The sequence below is a fragment of the Crocodylus porosus genome, unplaced genomic scaffold (genome assembly GCF_001723895.1).
Source record: "Crocodylus porosus isolate Cpor-Errol unplaced genomic scaffold, CroPor_comp1, whole genome shotgun sequence".
Taxonomy (NCBI): Eukaryota; Metazoa; Chordata; order Crocodylia; family Crocodylidae; genus Crocodylus; species Crocodylus porosus.
Genome location: NW_017728918.1, coordinates 80380228 through 80398353, shown reverse-complemented (window position 1 = coordinate 80398353; position 18126 = coordinate 80380228). Strand labels below are relative to the sequence as shown.

Sequence of the window (18126 nt, the reverse complement as noted above, 5' to 3'; positions counted from 1 at the left end):
AAAAGATTGATGACAAGTGTTGTATGAAAGAAAGAAAAATTGCACTGATCGCAGATATGTGCACTGAACATCCGCATGGCTCCCTCATAAATGTTTAACTTATTCTCCTGGCACCTAACAATGCATTCTTACTCCACCAGGTGACCAGAGAAGGAGCAAAACCCTAATCAGCACTACTGAGAGTAAAGGATAAGAAGTACCCAATGTGATACAGAGGTCAAGAACAAGCATACGACTCTCAGAAACACTACCTTCTGTATGAACTGCACACATTTAAATCTAGAGTAAAATAATTTATACTATGAACATATTTATCATGTAGCATTTTGAGGATAAATATAGTATAATCCATGTGTGTTTGTAGCAGCACAAATAGTAATGGCACAAATTTGTGCCACTACTTTGTCCCACATTGTATACCCCTGCCCAAAGGTGACTGGTAAGGTGGGGTGATGTAGAAATTCAGACAGAATCACTGGCTAACAGAAGCTCTTTATTTTGCATGGCCACGGGAGAACAGCAAAAGGCAGCTGATGCTCAACAAGAGTAAAACACAGGCTACTTTATATACTGATAAATCACATACAGGTCAACCCCACCACCACCACCACCAGGCTCTTGGCAGTCTGACAGCAACTCATCTCGGTGTCTGGCTGGGCTGAGTGAGTTTTATCAAGCCAGCTCCTGATAAGCTCATCCTGAAGACCACTGTGTTGTTCTTGCTCGGCCTTTACCCACATCACATCTCCCCCCATCTGCACCCCCATCCTGACCTGACAGGTATACACTCCTTTCAGTACTTTTCCATTTCTCATCAGGAAATAGGGTGGGGGAGGGGCATATGCCCCCCTGACAGGGCTGTCCCCCACTGCCAATGCCACTGGCAGCTTCTGCAGGTCCTTGCCAGTCCCTCCCCCACTGCCACCATCACTGGAGGCTTCTGCGGGTGCTCATTAAGCCCATCCCCACCACCGAAGCTGCTGGCAGCTTCTACAGGTGCTTGCCAACCCTGCTGCTGACACCGGCTTCTGTGGGTGCCCCCCCAACCAGACTCAGGAGACACCAGTTGCCCATGCCCCTGTCCATGGACTTTGCAGTGAGACACATTGTCCCACTGGTCCATGTTCTGCAGGGGTAGCTAGCTGGGGTACAGGGTGCCTCAGAGTGAGGCTAACCACAGGCAGCCCGTGCTGAGGAACCCTGTGCCCCAGCCATCCAGGGAGCGGCACATGGAGATGGGGAAGCAGGCAGTCCTAGGCCTAGGGTCAGCCCAGGGCTGCCTGTTCCCCTGTCTCCATGTGGTGCAGAGAGGACGGAGGGAGGAATTTACCTAAGGGGCCATGGCAGGCCAGCATCCAGCCACACCCTGCCCCTGCTCCAGCTAGAGAACAGAGGGAAGGGGCCAGTCCAGCTCACTGGAGCAGAGTCCCACCCAGCTGAGAAAGCATGCTGGGACACTGGGGGAGTCTGATTTAACTTAAACAAGCAAGGGGTCTGGGACAGACATTGCATAAACCGGGTTTGAGCCAGATCAGTTAAATCTGATACTACATTAAACCAGGTTTATCTCAAACCAGTTTGGCCATATTCAACCTGGTTTATGTGAACTGAATGTCTGTTCTGTTACAGGTTTAACCCAGTTTTTCATACTTAAATCAGTTTATGTGTAACACCTGTCCCTAGCCTGAGTGTCCATTTCAGTCTATGAAGTCAGGGTCCCTTTTGTTTCCTCTCCTGCCCCATGCCTTTTGCATCCATTTTCATCTAGTGGGACCAGCTTCAATAGGGATGCTTGAGCATGCCCTTAATCTTCCCTAATCCACAGCATAGCACTTTCCTGGGAAAGGAGAGGAATGTTCAAACTTCTTCAGGTGAGACTGCCTAAAACCTAGGGTTTAGGTCCTAAATGGGTATCACTACCCCCCACTCTATGTTTTTTCTTTCTTTAAGGATTCAGGCAGAATCCTGTACTTCTCAGAATGGAATTATATTGTAGCAGAATTTTGATGAAATTAGACAGTTGGTTCTTGTAGCTGCTGCATGGATCAAAATAGAATCACATTCAGTGACTCTAAAAAGCCAGATAAATGCCATTTAGCTATCCTAGAAGAGGACTAGAATCTGAGTCATGGTCATTCCAGAAGGCGTCAAGCCTTTACTACAAAACGGGTGTCCAATGCAAAATAAAAGTTACAATCATAAATGGCATTCTTAAAACAAAATGGATTTCATAATCTGACATATTCCTCAAAGGTCTAAGTTCTTGCCTAATAATTCTATCCAAAATATCTTCTTCCAATTAATTTTAAATAAAAGGTATCAAAATATCTAAGGCTGCTTGCAGACATTAAGAAAAAAACACACTTTACTGGAAGAAGCAGCACATTACTTCAACCTGGCTCTACAGTGTCTGTAAAGATTGGGTGCTTCAGCAAAGCTTTTTGGTGCTTTTAGCTAAAGCTGATTCATTAAGCTATTATATAGAAGCACAAAAAAGCCCCACTAAAATGCCCAGTCTTTACAGATGACAGATGAGCTGGGTTGAAGTAACGTGCTGCCCCTTCTGGGTATGCATGGGGCTCAAAGCGGGAATGTGCCAAGTTTAAAGAGCCACTGGGGAGCACTGTCTGCAAGCACCCTAAAGCCTCATGAAAATATGGGATATTAGTTTTTCTTAAAGAACATTTGCCATAATTTTGTTATAGTTTTAAAGGCTAACTGTGCAGAGCAACATACCTCTAAATCAGGGTCTTGCCTGCCCACTGGGGAGATGCAAGTATAAATTGTTCCCACAGCCAATTTTCAAACCAAATAGCAATTATGCTGAGTCCATAAAACTTGTACTTCCTAAGTAGAGCGAGACACAACCATAAACAAAAAAGATAGGGAGAGATAGGGAAATCATCAGGTGGGCACCAGAGAAGGCAAAAATTGCTATTTGATCATCACTAACTAGCAAGAGAAGTTGTCCATCAGTTGCTGCTTTTCAGTTTTCTGTTTATAGAAGCTATCTGGCTAATCTAGTATACAAAAGCAAAAGAGGTAAGATGCAAAACACACTTAATTGACTGCTGTAGACAGCAGCTACATGCTGCCAGTGCATGTCCTAGTGAACTCAAAGCACCAAGAAGAGAAAGAGAGAAAGTCTATAGCAAAGACAAAGAGAATGAATGAGTAAAAAAAGGCTGGCTTCTTTCATGTGACAAAATAAAAACGTTTTCAGAGTGGTGGATGACAAATAAGGTTTTATGCATTGCCAAGAGACAAAATGAGTAGTCGTACCCATAATATCCTTCCCTCAAGTGCAGTGGTTAATGTGGTCAGTGGACTGCAATTCCTGGCAATATTAAAAGATGCCATACTATACAGCAAGCCAACTTGCCACTTCTATTGGGACTAAGGATTACTTGTGCACAGTCTTCAGGAAATATGATCATTATAGGCTAAAGTGTGATGGGCCCAAGTACAGCAGTTATACTTATTACACAGTAGGCTCACCTACGTGGTCTAGGCCCCAGCTCCTACTAAATCCAGCCGCCCAGGGAGAGAGACAGGAGAGAAAAGAGGTCCCCCAAAGTCCCAGGTAGGACCCCCTTGACAGGGAGCAGCACGTTGCCGGCAGTGGGCCCACTGCATATGCACAGATTTTAAGAGGGCCCGCCAACTGGGAAAAAGCCTCAGTTTGGCCCCGAGAGTGGCGTGAGAAGCAAGGGTGTAAGCCCATCATTCCCCCGCATCCTAAGACCCCCCCCCAGTGACCCCCAATGACCGTGGAGCACCCTGCCAACCCCCAGCACTGCTGAACATAAGCAGGGCCCATGGGGGAAGGAACATAGCCCAGCTATGAGGCACCTGAGTGGTGCCCAGGAGGGTCTTGCCCTGCCCCGGCTCCTACTTCGCTCAGCCCCCCAGGGAGCCACACGACCAGAGCCTCAAGAACAGGACACGCAAACAGGTGCACTTCTGGGCCTGGGGCGTGAGGTAGCATGGGAGTTTGCACAGGAGGGTGAGCAGGAGGGCCCAAGGCCATGACCTTGAGCCCCCTAGGGTAGGCAGTCACAGCCACAGCCAGCCTACCAGTTGCATCGCATGGATGGGCATGTGCTGCTACCCGAGGGTCCCCTTGGGGCTGCAGCCCCCTCCTGTGGCTCCTCAGAGGCCTACCCCCAGGTGGAGCCCATAGTTCCAGCCTCCATGCAGACAGAGCCCCTGGTTCACAGCTGCAGGGGCTGCCACCACACTTTTTCAGGCTCTGGGGTCTGGGAACATGGCCACCTCCCCTTGAGAAGTCTGCTGCCTTTTGGGGTCTTTGTCATGCCAGCTGGAGGAGCTCCAGGCCACAGTCCATAGACTGCATGCCATCAGGGATGGTGAGCATGAGATAGACTCCTACTACCAGGCCCTTCTCCCCTTGCAGGCACAGGGTAGACCAAGGTCTCCTTCCAGGACAAGGGAGGACTCAGGGACCTTCCATTCTGTCCAGCCAAGGGGTTGACCAAGGTGGTCAAGGGCCCCAAGGCCTGCCACACCAAGGCCCCCACACCACTGAAGCTTTGCAATAGGTATGAACCTCTTGCAGTCCCAGCAGAGCCTGCTAAGCTGCCAGCTCCTGCAAGCAACACAGGCTCAAGTGTAGCTTTCACACCCACCAACCCTAAGACAAAACACGAAGTGTTTGTCGTGCGAGACTCCATCCTAAGGGGGACTCTGCAGGGAACTAGCAGACCTCCTACATGTAAAAAGACACACCTACAAAGGATGGAGGACTGGATCCACCTCCAAGGAGGAATATTCTGCACTGGTCCAGACCTGCAGGGAGCAAACCAGGAAAGCCAAGGCTGCGACTGAACTGCAACTAGCTACAAGAATCAAGGACAATAAAATGTCCTTTTTTAGATATGTGGGGAGCCAGAGGAAAAGCAAGGGCAACACTGGACCCCTGCCAAACCAGATGGGACAACTGACAACCAACGCCCAGGAAAAAGCCAACTTCCTAAATGGGTACTTTGTGTCAGTTTTTCACCAGTCCCAAGGGATGCCCATGCCCATTACAGGATGGGAAGGCCTGGGTGAGGGAGATTCCTCACCCTCCATCAATGTTGACCTTGTGAAGGAACACCTTGAGAGGCTGGATACCTTCAAGTCAGCCAGCCCTGACAGTTTGCAGCCCAGGGTACTCAAGGAGCTGGCTAGCATCATAGCTCAACCCCTGGCATGTATCTTTTAGAACTCCTGGCACTCTGGTGTAGTTCCCGAAGATTGGGAGAAGGCCAATGTGGTGCCTATCTTCAAGAAAGGGAGGAAAGTGGATCCGGCAAACTACAGGCCCATCTGCCTGACCTCTATCCTGGGGAAGGTCTTAGAAAAGATTATCAAAGAGGCCATTCTTAAGAGACTGGCCAATGGCAACATCCTGAGGGATAGCCAGTATGGGTTTGTTGTGGGTAAGTCTTGCTTGACCAATCTGATTTCCTTTTACAACCAGGTGACCTATCACCCGGACAAGCGATAAGAGATTGATGTCATATATCTTGACTTTAAAAAAGCCCATGGTATCCCATGATCACCTCTTAGCAAAACTGGCTAACTGCAGCCTCAGACTCACCACTATCCACTGGCTGGGGAACTGGATCCATGGTAGGACCCAGAGGGGGGTGGTCCATGGAAGTCTATTGTTGTGGTGCCCTGTGACCAGTGGGGTCCCTCAATGATCTGTCCTGGGGCCTACACTATTCAACATATTCATTAATGATGTGGACATTGGTATCAGAAGCAGAATGGCGAAGTTCGCCAACGACACCAAACTCTGGGGTAAAGCGTCCATACGTGAGGACAGGAGAGTGATCCAGACTGACCTCTACAGGCTCAGAAAATGGGTGGATGAGAACCTGATGGTGTTTAACACTGAAAAATGCAAGGTTCTCCACCTTGGGAGGAAAAACCTGCAGCATAATTATAGACTTGGCAGTTTTGCACTGGCTAGCACTATGGGCGAAAAGGACGTGGGGGTCATGATTGACCACAAGATGAACATGAGCCTTCAATGTCTGCAGCTAGTAAAGTGAGCAAAACTTTGGCTTGCATCCATAAATGCTTCCCAAGCAAATCCCATATCCCATTGTACTCAGCCTTGGTGAGGCCACAGCTGGAGTCCTGTGTCCAGTTTTGGGCTCCACAATTCAAAAAAGGATGTGGAGAAGCTTGAGAGAGTGCAGAGGAGAGCCACATGCATGATCAAAGGTCAGGAAAACAGACCTTATGACAAGAGGCTGAGAGCCATGGGACTTTTCAGCCTGGAAAAGTGCAGGCTCAGGGGTTATCTGGTGGCCACCTATAAGTTTATAAGGGGTGCTCACCAGGATCTGGGGGAATGTCTGTTCACCAGAGGATCCCAGGGGATGACAAGATCGAATGGTCACAAACTCCTCCATGACTGCTTCAGGCTGGAAATAAGGAGGAACATCTTTACTGTACAAGTCCCCAAGGTTTAAAATAGACTGCCGCCAGAAGTGGTTCAAGAACCTACTTTGAACACCTTCAAGATAAATTTGGATGTTTATCTTGCTGGGATTCTATGATCCCTGCTGACTTCATGCCCCTGGGATGGGGGCTGGATTTGATGATCTTCCAAGGTCCCTTCCAGCCCTAATGTCAATGAAATCTATGAAATCTATACAGCCATCACTGAACAGATGGCCAGCATACATAGAGTGCTGCAAATATAGCAGATCCCACTGAGATAACCCTGGATAAGGTATAAGACTTCAGCACTGTAGGTCAGAGCACTTTAATGAAAATCTGTAACAAATCCCATTGTGACCCACAGTAGGCAACCTCCTGCTAACATTGAATAGAGCATTGCATTACCCCCCATACCCCATGTCCCAGGGTGGTACTCTAGCTTTGGCCAGAGTCTAGTGATCTGCCTGAACACCAGGTCAGCCCCACCCCTTGGCTGTCACTGACAAGAATCTGTGAAGCCCCTGTTTCCAATCCCCGTGAACCCTCCAGCATCTATAAGCTACTGTTTAGTATTATCACTCAGCATGCAGATTCCATCTAATCTGCATGGGCAATGGTTAAGATTAGTTTTCAGTTAAGTGCTGTGCTGTATGCTGGACACTGCATTCACACAGGGGACTGCCCAAAATGTTTATCTTGTATAATGTTGTTTTGAAGTGTCTATACCTGGATCTGTCTGTTCAGCTTCACCTACGCTTCTCTTCAAGGTCATGCCCAATGTGGGACTCATTTGGTGTTGGTATAAAACACTGTAAGAATAGATTTCAAACCAGATTACTTGGGATGATCATTTCATTTCCATTCACCCCGCCTCTTATCTCAATTTAGTGCAACACACAAGACCACAGTACCTGGCCTGCCAGGTTCTCCATAGGCCCAGAAACCTAGCAGCAGAGGAGCAGTTAGGGTTTGTCTTCTTGTGTCACTTGATCTAATACCAGAGTGCAAGGAATGCATCTGTGTGCGTAAGTTGTACAGCCTATTATGAGTCTCTGTGCACTGTAAAGAAGTGTTGAGATTTTTAGTTTGACAACTTTTGGACCATACAGGAGCACAGTAATCTGCTGGGGCATATACCATTGCAAGCACAATGGTTCTGAGCACTTTGAAGTTGGCATACCATGTCATGCTTGCTAAATATCTTAAGGCAGATACCTATGCAGAAACTTTACTGCTGGCCTTCTGAATGTGATGTTTACAAATAAGGGAACAGTCTAATGTGACTCCTTAGTAAGTTGGGGTATGCTTATGGGGAAGGATGTGGTTGCCTACTCTAGTATTCAGTGTGCTCTTGGCACGTAATGTGGAAGACTGATGGTACTGATTGATTGATGCTTCTCACTGCCCTCATGCCTCTCAAACAACCACACACCCCTCCCCAAGCCCCACACTACTGGCCTGGAATGAAGGTACAGTGCCAGGCTCAGACCCCCCTACTATTGTTGGGGGCCTATCAGTTTGTGTTACATTGGACATGTCTACATGTGCTATTAATGCTGCAGTTTATTGCAGGTAGGTGCCACAATTACATGTGCACGTGGGACCACAGCATGTTGAACTAAGTCAGAACAGCCCTGGCTGGCTGAAGGCCTGGGGAGTTAGCCTGCCAGCCCGGGGCTGCTCCTACCCGGCTCAGTGTGCCAGCTGAGGCACAAGGATGCTCCAGTGTGGGGCTAGCCATCAGGCAACTCCCACAATAAAGCACCCTTATGCCCCAGCCAGCCCCATCAGCATCTACACATGCACTGCACATTAAATAATGCTGCCATAAGGTAGTACTTGTATTTGCAAGTACTAACCTATGGCAGCATTCATTAGTTTACTGGGGTCTAATAGGGCCATAAGTGTAGACGCTGAGACTACTGCAGAGCTAACTAGGCAACTTGGTAGTAAACGTATCCTGGAGACACGCCCATTAAGTGGGGCCATAAATCTGTGTAATTGACAGCCAACAGCCCCATCCCTCAAGGTTGCACTGCTTTCCTGAGAGAGGTCAGTATGTTTCTACCTGGATCCACCTGACACAAACCCTAACCCAAACAGAGCCTGATTTACACTGAAAGCTTTTTTCAAGCCCCACAGCTGAAGTGTAACCAACAAGTGAAATTGAGCATCTTCACTGGCAATTCTCCAGGCGCTGTTTGACAGAGCATCTATGAACAAGCACCACTGCAGGTAAGGTGCAGTGGGAAATGGGAACTGTCCCTAGCAAACCTACCCACCACCACTCCCCGCCTCTGATCCCAGAGAACTGAAGAAGGGTTATCCCTCCAGCCCCAGACACTTGGGTTCCCAGCCCTCCCGGCTCCCACAGCAGAGAGATGGAGTCCAGGCATCCAGGTTTTCCCAGCTGGGAGATAGAACACAGGCATTGTGTGCTGTGGTTAGTGCCAGGCTGTGAGAAGCTGCATGGCTTCCAGCCCCAGGCAGGGGAAAGGGTCCAGACAGGGGACTCACCAGAGGTCCCTCAGTGTCTCCCTTGTGTGTAGGCTCCACATATGTGCACGGGTGGCCCAGTCATGGAGCCTAAGATGCTGGATCCAGGATAGTTGGCCAGATACTTGCACAGTGCCAGAGACATGTGCATACATGGTGCCAGTGCCAATGAGGGTAGCTTGGCCATTCAGCTCTTCTCATGAGGCTTTGGCAGCCCAGGGAGCCCACAGGGCACTCTGGGAGGCTGCACTTGCGCTATGCAGGCAGGCTTTGAACACCCACCTCCCCCATTAAGGCTAACATGTTCAGCTTCCTCCCAACATAAACAGGAGCACTTAGAGTAAAGTTCAAAAGTTAGAATGCTGCCACCACTGGCTTGTTGAACACCTGTACTTAGCCTCAGTGACTGGTATAAGGGTGAACAAGATGACACAGCTAAGTACAAGTAATCCTTTCCCTCAAAAGGAACATGACACAAGGATTCTGTGTCCACCCACACTGATATTTCCATTAGCATTCCTAATCTCTCATCAACCAGCAAACAGCAAAGGAGCAAAGGACAGGGAACTACATTGATGATGTTTCCTTCACAGTTACACAGTGATGCCTGAGGAAGGATTCTGTCTCCTGAGCCATTCAGCTGAGATATCATAGTAGGCAATCCCTAAGAAGACCCTGTAACAATCCTGATCTGTCTTTTTATAGATTTGTGGTGGATATGTGGCAGTCCCATGCTTTAAGACTTTTGCTTTGTGGGATTCTTCTCATAAAGGCTACTGGGTTCCAGAAGTTGGCAAGGATCATCTTCCTCTGAAGCACTGGGATGTTGGCTGGATGGTTTGGGATGAAATTTGCTGATGCTTCTGCCAGTACCTAGAAAAATCTCAGAGACTCCTAGCTAGAGGGTCTTGTTCTGTCACTCAAGGTCATACCAATGAACAAATGAGTTCAAGAAAGGCTTGTCAGATTGGCAAAGACTTTGAGGGGGTTTGCCTTCCTCCATAAGGTCCTTTTCCAAGGGTCTTCTGAGCCTATATCAACCAGCTACTTCACTGTCATTGCTCTGATAGATCACAACCAGTGCTATCATGTTTCCTACTTTTACCTGTGGCATTTTATAGTGTTCTTGATATTGTGCCTTGTAGTTGTTTGATGAGGGCTTGGAGAGAGAATTTGTGGGGGCCTCTTGGACATTGGATAAACAACTGCATGCAAATGCAGAGAGGACTGGACTTGACCTAGAAGAACATTGGATGGATCATCACCTGTCTGGGGTCTTATGAACCCAGCATTCATTCCTGCCTGTGGCAGGGGGTCAGGCTAGATGATCTGTTCAGGTCTCTGAACAGCTACTATGAAACTATGACACATCAATATGTAGTTTACTCTATATTTAAGGAGATGAAAAGTAAAATGGTCAGATCCAGATGATAAAAATGACCACAGCCAAGAGAGAAATTGTCAGAATCATAACCTTTGAAGTATGACATCCAGCATTCAACACAGATTTAAAGAAAAAAAACCCTAAAACCCAACAGCAGCAGAAGAGAAACTTAAGACAAAACAAAACAGTAAAATTTGCACCTGCATGTAAACAGAAAGTAAATTGCTATCACATACAACTGGACTTGTCATCAGAAGCTATGCCAGGAAATATATGCACATACCAGTCTATATTAGAACACTTCAAGAACCAAAGAACTACTTCGGCTTTCTCTTTTGTGCTTACATGATAGGCAAGGATGTATCCTATGGCATATGTGTGAATGTGCTGCATAAGAAAGCGTGTTTGGTTCAGCATGCTCTGCATCTTTCACAGTTGTGTGAAGAGAGGAAGAATTAGCCTTATTTTGATATTAAGCATTTCAAAATGGAAAGCACTATGGCACTGGGTTTTGCTTGTGGTTCTGGAGTCAATAAAACTACTCCAAAACAAAACAATAAAATTCCAATACTTGGTATTTCCCAGTCAATATATAATGAACCCTCCATCAAGTTTGTCAAGCAAAAAAAAAAAAGTTATACACTAGATTTCATTTTATACCACTATCACAGCTCTCACTAAAAGATCTCATGATGCAACATTCAGATTATTCATAGAATACAAACATCTTAGTGAGAAAAAGGAGTACAACTATTATCTGTTATTTGTATTGTTAAAACATGCACACACATTCTTTATACATAGGAAAATTCCTAAGGCCTAAAACGTTACAGATCTATATTTTAAATTATCAGAAATCACTAAGCAGAAAATTATAGATACTATTTTAACAAAAAGAAAATCTTTAAAACTATTTAATCAGAGCCTTTGCAGGAGAGCACCTGGAAAAGCACAGTTTGATTAAGGATAGCTAGCACTGATTCTGGCAGGGGATTGCCATACTTATCTAGCCTGCTGGAGTTCTTTGAAGATATTACTGCTCTAAGTGATAAGGGAAATTCAGTGGACATAATATACTCAGATTTTCAAAAGCATTTGACAGGGTTCCACATCAGGCATTAGTGGAAAAGATAAAAGCCATGGAATAAGGGGTAAACTGGGCTGCAGGAGGGGTGGGCATTGTATCTGGCCCATGGTGCCCATAAAAAATGTAGAAAATTAATATTTATCTGCTCCTGGCTTCCTGTTAAAGATAACAGGAGAAAGGGGCAGGAGGATCCAGGGGGAGCCAGCAGCAGGATGCAGCAGCCCAGCCCTGCCCCACCCCCAGCCATTTCCCTGCCTTTCTGCCCCTACACTGCTCCAGCACCACATGGCTCTTGGCTGCATTGCTGGACCAGGGAGCAGAGGGCTGCACCACTACCCTTCAGTGTGTGTGCATGCATGTGTGTGTAGGGAGGGACTCTGTGTGTGTGTGTGTGTGTGTGTGTGTGTGAAGGGAGGGAGAAACTCTGTGTGTGTGTTTGTAGGGTGAGTCCCACATACACACCCCACCAAACACATGCACCCACACCCCCCTCGCACTGCCATGCATGCAGACCCCCACACCCACACCCCCTCACATATCCCAAATACCCTCCCACCACACAACATCTCCCCAAACCCCATACCCACCCACTCCCCACATATCTACATATATACCCATATGCTCCCTCACCCCACACCCACACCCCATACCTATCCATTCCCCACAGACAAACCCTCCCCTATTCCCCACATACCCACACACCCACAGCCCCCCCCACAAACCTATACCCCCCTGTCACAGGCCAGCTGGGCACTGTGAGTGTATCAATTTTTTCACAAGCCAACTGGGCTGTTTGATTCAGTTTCAAATCAAGAAGGCAAAGTTGGGAGTGAAGTGAAGGCAAATTTATTATAGCTTACACACACAGAGCAGTCAACAGAAAGATAAATAGAATATGCTGTATTAAAGAGCTAAATATGTAAAACCCTCTGGCCTCATTGGCCAGAGAAAGCAGAAGTAGTAAATAACAGATAATAACAACAGATAGATAAATCAATTTTGTTGCATGCCAACTGGGCACTGCGAGGGTATTAGCCACTGGGCTGTTCAAAACAACAGATAGACAGACATGGGTTGGCGACTTATCAATAGTCCCTCAATGCCAGGTGCACATCAAGTGATTCCAGCCAAGTCACGCATCCCTGTGAGAGAGCCCCAGCCTCGATAAGCCCTGGGAGCAGCAAAACGGGAGCTGCTGTGGCAATAAATTGCCGGCGGCGGAGGAGTGTGGGGCGTGGTGCAGGTGGTGCAGGCGCGGTGGGGTCAGCACAGCACGTGAGCCGCCGAGCGGGCCCGGCTATGGGTGCGAGTCCCCCGCAGGCCCCAAGGGTGGGAGACTCACTTACCCCTCCCAGGTGTGCAGCGGTGCCAGCGGGCACAAAAGCCACACCGGAACGGAGAGGAGGGGGACCGGAAGAGCCGGGACGGGAGCGGAACCCCAGCGGGAGTCCAGAGTGGCGGAGGCATGCCGACACGTGCCCTGCACACACATGCTGGGGAAAGGGTAAGGTCTCGCAGGGGCGAGACACCAGAGGCGACAAGCCCTGAAGTTATTCGCGCCATTGTAAAGGCTGGAGGCACCTCACCCCAGCTGGAGGCTACTCGGCCGGTAGCCTGGAGAAGTGGGCTACGGGCCTTGGCCACAGTGCACTGGGGGCAGGACTCGGAGCCGCCCCAGATGGGGAAAAGACTCTAAGGGAGCAGACAGCCCACCCCGGTAAGGGGGACGAGGGGACTCCCGAAAGAGGAGAGCTGGACTTGAGTGAAGCCAGCAAACACAAGGACCCAGAGTCCAGGGCCCCGTGGTGGAACTGACCGTTTGGCTCGCGGTTGCTAACTTTGTATTTTGTATTCGAGGCATTGCCCCTCCCCACTCACCAGAGGGGAGACTTGGAGGGCAACCCAGACTTGTACATGGAGGCCCAGGTGAGGGTGTAGGGGAGGAAGGAGCCCTCAAGGATCTCGGACTTGGAATGACTGGAGGTCTCATTTTCAGACGTGCGCGCATCATAGAAAGACACTGAACCAGGGAACCATCGAAGTCGTGGCAGGTGGATCTGACGCATACATCTCTGGAGTGAGTGTGCCCCAACTAGGAATTATTGGACGGATGTGTACAGACTACTGAACGATTGGACTCGTTGACCGGCCCATCGACATTTTGGTGCATTGGCCGGGAAGGCGACGACGGCCTTCTGAGCACACGGTATCAGCGCGATGGAGCACCAGGCGGTTGGGCAGATGGCGGACCCGATGCACCAGCTACTAAGTGTGGTAGTACAGCTGCTTCAGCAGCAACAACAACAGTCCGTGAGACAGATGACCTTACAGGAACACTTGTTGCAGCAACAAGCATGGATACCCAGGGGCGGCTCGGAGTGGCGCATGCCAAAGATGACGCCGGAGGATGACCCAGAGGCCTTCCTCAAAATTTTAGAGAGGGCGGCCTTAGCAGCAGGAGTCGAGAAAGTGAAATGGGCAGGCCAGCTGGGCACCCTGCTTATCGGACAGGCACAGGCGGCATACAGGGCCATGTCTACCTCCGCGGGACGGGGATTCGGCTCTGGGCTCTTCCCTGTTCACTCGCCGTTACTGAGGGAATCCTGGTTAGTTTCTTTTCCTCCGCCATGTCTAGGAGTGACGCCAGGGACTATGAGAAGGTAAAGGGGGAGATACTCCACCGGCTAGATATCACACCAGGCTGAGGGAAGGACGTGTACAGACTACTGAACGATTGGACTCGTTGACCGGCCCGTTGACAATCCCCAATCAACGCTGTTGGAGGGATTACTGGGGAAGGTCCCTTGATCAGGATCTGATTCTCACTCACACTGGGAGTCTGGGCGTGGAACAGAAATGATCGTTCTGTTCCCTCCTTCCTGCTGGTTACCTGATGCACATGCTTTTTATACTTAGTCTTATGCTAATATGTTGGTTTTAGAGACAGTCACAATGTTACCCCATAGCTGTTACCCTATGGGATTGAAAGTTGTTAAAATTATCATAAAAGGTTACTACCCAGACTTGGGTTTATCCAATAAGCAAATTATGATGCAGCACCTTTAGGTATGAAATTGACATTGCTCCGCCTAAGCCCCAACCCCTTTTAGGTTTAATTTGCATATGCTTTCTTGGGATGCATATATAGTCAACCCGGCAAGGGGCAGCTGGCCCAGGCCGAGGTGGCAGGGGCCCGGGCAGCCCTCCACGAGTGTATGTACATTTAATTTATCATTTTGGTTAAACTTATGACAAACAAGTTACAATGGCAGTTTACAAACTTATAAGCTTTATATTAACTAATATTACCTGTTTAGGCAAAATACCAAATTTCTCCAAGAAGCATATATTTATTGCTTATTAATCCCTCTGGTTCTGGCTGTCACACCCCCCCACACAATATATTTTGAAGTATGAAGTAAGACTTCATTTTGAATTATTATACAATTACCTGTATGTGTACTACACAAATACATATAAACCAGGCAAAAATATTTTTTTAAATAAAATTAATGAATGTTGTAGACGTTCGCTTTTTAGAATATTTAGAGAGTGGTGGTGGATGGGTCAGCATTGACCTGAAAAGATTGGGCAGTAGAGTTCCTCAAGGTTCAGTTCTTGGACCAGTGCCATTCAATGTCTTCATCAGTGACTTGGATGACAGCATGGTGAACACACTGCCCAAATTCATGGGCATTCTTGCCAAATTATGGGATAAAGTAAACACACTAGTGGGCAGGTGTGACAGTTGTGCCTCTTCAGGGCCGTCTATTAGTGGTCCCGCGACACTAATCAAGGGCCAACTGCCCACCTTCTTGTCTGCCATGCCTTGTTGTTATTTGCTTGATTGGAAGATCTTAATCAAGTGGGAGGCTGCCTATTTTCTGTCTCAGTGCCTGAGGCACTATCTGCAGCTCCTTTCCTCCTCTTACACTGCAGCCCAAGCCTCGCAGATATATCTGGTGTTGTTCAGGTCTGTCCTACTCTCTGCACTATGCGGACACTCTCTGGCTTGTCCCTCAGCCCATGCCAGGACTTCTTACCAGTGCCAGCTCCGGGATCCTCACTGCCCCCTGGCTCTGGGGGCTCCTCGCTGCCCCCTGGCTCCGGGGGCTTCTCTGGGGCTGCGGCCAATGCACCCCAAACAATGCTGCGCCCATGCCAGGAATTCCGACACTACTGTGGAGTCCTATGAGGACTCCTCCACCCCCTAATAGCCTCACTCGGTCCTCTGGTCAAAACAATAAACACAAGAACACAAAGCCCCCAGGCTACAACATAAAAGCTAGACCATCCTGGTCAAAATAAGAATCCATCCCTATCAGAGAGAGAGAGAGCGCACCAACCCCCAGCAGGAATCAGGGGAAGTTCCCACTGTCAGAGTTCTCCCCTTTGTGCTGGCCGAGTTCCTCCTCCCTCAGCTGCCAGAGCTAAACTGCCCTCCTGGCCTCCTGCCTGAGCTTAAGGGCTAAGCTCCACCCCTTCCTGTCTCTAGGTTTCCCTGCTTGCCCTAGCAACCAGCACCTGCGCAGTCCTGGTGACTGACAGCTGAGCTTCCCCCTTCCTGCCACTAGGGGTCTCTCCCGAGCCGTTTCTGCTCTCAGTCGCAGGGCACCTGAGTGCTCTGTGACAGCAGGGAATGAATCCAGGTGGATCTGGAGAGGTTGGAGAAGTGGGAAGAACAGAATAGAATGCAATTCGACAAGGATAAATGCAAAGTTCTGCACCTAGGGAGAAGGAATCACCAACAAACTTACAGGCTGGGGCATGGCCCTAGCAGCAGCATTTTAGCAAAAAGGGATCTCAGAGTCATAGCTGACTCCAAGATGAACATGAGTCATCAACGTGATGAAGTGATCAGTAAAGCTAACAACACGTTATCATGCATTAGCAGGTGCATCACAAACAGGCCCAGGAGGTGATAACTATGCAGAACTGGTGAGGCTGCAGCTGGAGTACTGCATCTAGTTTTGGGCACCACACTTCAAAAGGGATGTGGAAAACCTTGAGAGGGTCCAGAGGAGAGCCACTCATTAGGGCCGTGTGAAATTTTGCTGGCTGTTTCATTTCAATACTGTTTCAACTCATTTTGACCTCAAAACAGAAAAATCAAAATGAAAGAAAGGGCTTCAAAGCAGCCTCAAAACAACACGAGGCTAGCTGAAATGTTTTGAAAATTTCAAAATGTTTCATGTTTCAAAGCAGCCAGCAGCCAGGTGGTGGGAGATGGAAGAACCAGGGCTGTGCTCCCTGCGGCTCTGAAGCCCCATGTGACTCAGCCAGGCTACAATCGGGCTGGGGAAGGGAACTGAGCCCAGCTGAGCTGAGTTCCCCTCCCCAGTGCTAGGTGGTGGGAGACAGGGGACAACCAGAGCTGTGCTCCCAGTGGCTCTGCAGCCCCATGTGGCTCAGCCAGGCGGGGAGCTGAGATGAGTTCCCCTCCCCAATGCTACGATCAGGCTGGGGAAAGGAACTGAGCCCAGATGAGCTGAGTTCCCCTCCCTAGACTGATAGTAGTGCTGGGGAGGGGAACTCAGCTCAGGTGGGCTGAGCTGAGCTGCGTTCCTCAGCCTGATCATAGGGCTCAGGAGGGGAACTGAACAATCAAGCTCAGTTCCCTTCCCCAGCCCAATTGATCCCAGCATTGGGGAGGGGAACTGAATGATCAGGCTTAGTTCCCTTCCCCAGCTCTCCGGTCCCAAACAGCACCTGGCTTCCATCCCCATTATAGCCTATGGGTGAAATGTCGAAACAGCAACAAAACAGCATCACTAGTTCGATGAAACAAAACTGAATGGCAGTTTCAAATTGAAACAAAATTCAAAATGAAATGCTGTTCCATTGAAACCTCAAAATGCAAGTCAAAATGAAACAGTGCCGTTTCGCACAGCCCTACCACTCATATGGTTAGGGGCCTGCATGTAAGGCCCTACAAGGAGAAACTGAGGGACCTGAATCTCTTCAGCTTCTGCAAGAGAAGGCTGAGAGGGGATCTTGTGGCTGCCTACAAATTCATCAGGGAGAGAACAGCAAGGGATAAGAGATGCTCTGTTTACCAGGGAACCACCTAGAGTAACTATAAATAACAGCCACAAACTGACAAAGAGCAGATTCAGGTTAAATATCAGGAAGAACTTCTTTAAGGTAAGTTTTGCCAGAATCTGGAATGGACTACCAAGGGAGGTGGTGCTTTCCCTTACCTTGAGATTCTTAAGAGAAGACTGGACAAGCACCTGACTGTGGTCACCCCAGCACTCTTTCCTGCCTGGGGCAGGGGGTCAGACTCAATGATCTGCTGAGGTCCCATCTGACCCTAATATTTATGAATATAATGTGGCATTTTTCTGGTTTCAAGATGGCAAAACCTCATGTTAAAAGGAGTACTTCTGGGGGCAAGGGGAAGGACTTCTGGTGGCCAGTGCTAGGGGTTAGGGGGTGGGACTTCCAGTCACAAGATTGTGGCCAGGGGCAGAGCACTTGTCATGGGGCATGGCTCCCCATGAGCAGCAGACCCAGAAGTGGACCAGAAGCACTTTCAGTCCACTTCTGGGTTTGCTGGGGAGCACATGGGGGGGCCACCCCACACCCCCCCCAGCTCAGTGACTGGTGCCTCCTGGGTGTGAGGGGGCACCCAGGATCCCCCTGTGGCCAATTGCTGAGCTGGGGAGGAATGTGGGGGGGGGCCCTACGTGCTCCC

General features: G+C 48.8%; 1 long non-coding RNA gene across 1 annotated transcript; it reads right to left on the bottom strand.

The window, feature by feature from the left end:
- Positions 1-858: 858 nt before the first annotated feature.
- On the bottom strand, positions 859-14073 carry LOC109312237. The gene is made up of 4 exons (XR_002101767.1): positions 13970-14073; positions 12158-12161; positions 8748-8757; positions 859-868 (listed from the first exon to the last, which is right to left on the bottom strand). It is a non-coding gene; the product is annotated as an uncharacterized LOC109312237 (long non-coding RNA).
- Between the last annotated feature and the right edge of the window lie 4053 nt (positions 14074-18126).